Source organism: Brassica oleracea, chromosome C7 (genome assembly GCF_000695525.1).
Source record: "Brassica oleracea var. oleracea cultivar TO1000 chromosome C7, BOL, whole genome shotgun sequence".
NCBI lineage: Eukaryota > Viridiplantae > Streptophyta > Magnoliopsida > Brassicales > Brassicaceae > Brassica > Brassica oleracea.
This window is the reverse complement of record NC_027754.1, coordinates 10,189,313-10,191,116: the sequence shown is the minus strand read 5'-3', so window position 1 is coordinate 10,191,116 and position 1,804 is coordinate 10,189,313. Positions and strand designations below refer to the sequence as shown.

At 26.4% G+C, this 1,804-nt stretch overlaps 1 protein-coding gene across 2 annotated transcripts in view; it reads left to right on the top strand.

The window, feature by feature from the left end:
* Positions 1 to 1,211, top strand: part of LOC106301326 — a 7,241-nt gene extending 6,030 nt beyond the window's left edge. For both annotated transcript variants that reach the window (XR_001262193.1, XR_001262191.1), the window contains exon 9: positions 675 to 1,211. The gene's annotated coding sequence lies outside the window, so the exon portion shown is untranslated. The remainder of the gene's footprint in view (positions 1 to 674) is intronic.
* The last annotated feature ends 593 nt before the right edge of the window (positions 1,212 to 1,804 follow it).

The window sequence follows — 1,804 nt, the reverse complement described above, 5'->3', positions numbered from 1 at the left end:
TAATTATAAATTTTCTTATATAAATTATTTATATTTTCTTAAAGTTGAATGGCAATTTTTATAATTCAGGATTATACAATATATTTTATTAATAAAACATATTATGATTTTATCATTTTTTGTTATTTTTAATGTGACTAATAATTATTAAAATTATTCAATTGTTTTATTTATAGAAACTAATAACTAAGTTTTAAAATTAAATAATATTATTTATAAAATATATACATTTATTTACAGATATGAAACACAAATTAAAATATTTCACATTATTGTTTAAATGATATCTAATATACAAAATATTTTATGATAATTTTAATTTTTATGAAAATATTATTTATTAATTATTAATTAATAATAATGTAGTAGTTTCTACAAAAAAAATCAAAATTCGTTTTTCTTCATAAAAGCTCACAAAAGTTGGTTTTTGGTTTTTCTTCATAAATTGGTTAAATTTTTCAAAAACTAGTTTCCCTAAATTTTAGGGAATCTATTTATTGAAAATCTTGATTGGCAACTCAAATGGTTTTTATAAAAACAAAAACTAAAACCAAAAACTTGATTGGATGAAAAATGGTTTCTAGAAAAGTAAAAACCAAAAACTAAAACAAAAACCACAAACAATCAACCTCTTAGATCCCATAATTTGAATAGGGAAGCTAAATTTTTTTCAGGGTGCTCTTGATGTTCGCACATAGAAAGCTGAAATCTGTGGCATACAGATACTGCTAAGAGGCAATACTCTAGACCGGCACAACCAATCACTTTTGCCACATTTGCACAAGATGTGTTACAAGGGAGTGCTCAAGTATCCAGGTTCACGAACAGAAGAACCATCCTCTTAGTGCATCATCGTTGATGGAGCTCTTTCTACACACAGAGAGAGAGGATGATAGCTCAGATTTCCATCCCAAGCAAACACAAAATCATACTCATTGCTAAACTTATACCCTTCCTGAGATTACAAAAAAGGTGATTCAACTTTGAGAAGAAAGGAAGCACGTCATGGTGCAATGATAACCCTTTGAGAAGAGAGGAAGAAGACAAAGAAGATAATGCCGAAGACGAAGAAGCTGTGATGAAAGCTAGAGCTGTCGATGATTGGAAGGATTATAATCCATGTCGTGCATGTAACCAAAAACTCACAACTTGTGACTAAGAAGATTATAGACTGATATATAACACACTGTTTCATTTCCATTCTTCGAATCTTTGACCTTTTTGGGTTTTTGAGAGACAAACCAACTACCATTAAAGCACAGTTGTTGTTATACAAGTTATGTGACCTCTAATACATATTTTCTTTCTTTTTTTTTTCTCATACATATTTTCATATTTTACTTTATGTAGTTACACGACAACGAGTCTAATATAAAGTAAAAAACTAGTGTTCTTCAAGCAGAGCTCCATCTTCTTTTTTTTCCATTTTGATGATGTTCCTTTTCTCAGTACGGATTCACTTTAATAGATTCGTCATTTTCACATATATGTTTGCTTACATTTTCTTCAGATATACTATTCAATTCTTCTTATTAGTGTACCTTCTCCAAGAATAATTTTATTTTAAATATTTTTTAATTTAAAATTTAAGGTTTAAAATGTTTCTATAAGCTAAGTCCTAAATCTAACTTAATGTTTTATTATATATTATAGTCCTTATTATTGATCAAATTCTATTAATATTCTATATTTATAAATAATAAAATACACCTTAAAATGTATAACAAAACATATTTGCGTTACATCATGATAAATAAAATTCTGAAAAGACAAACTAAATAATAAATTACATATTAAAAAGTAA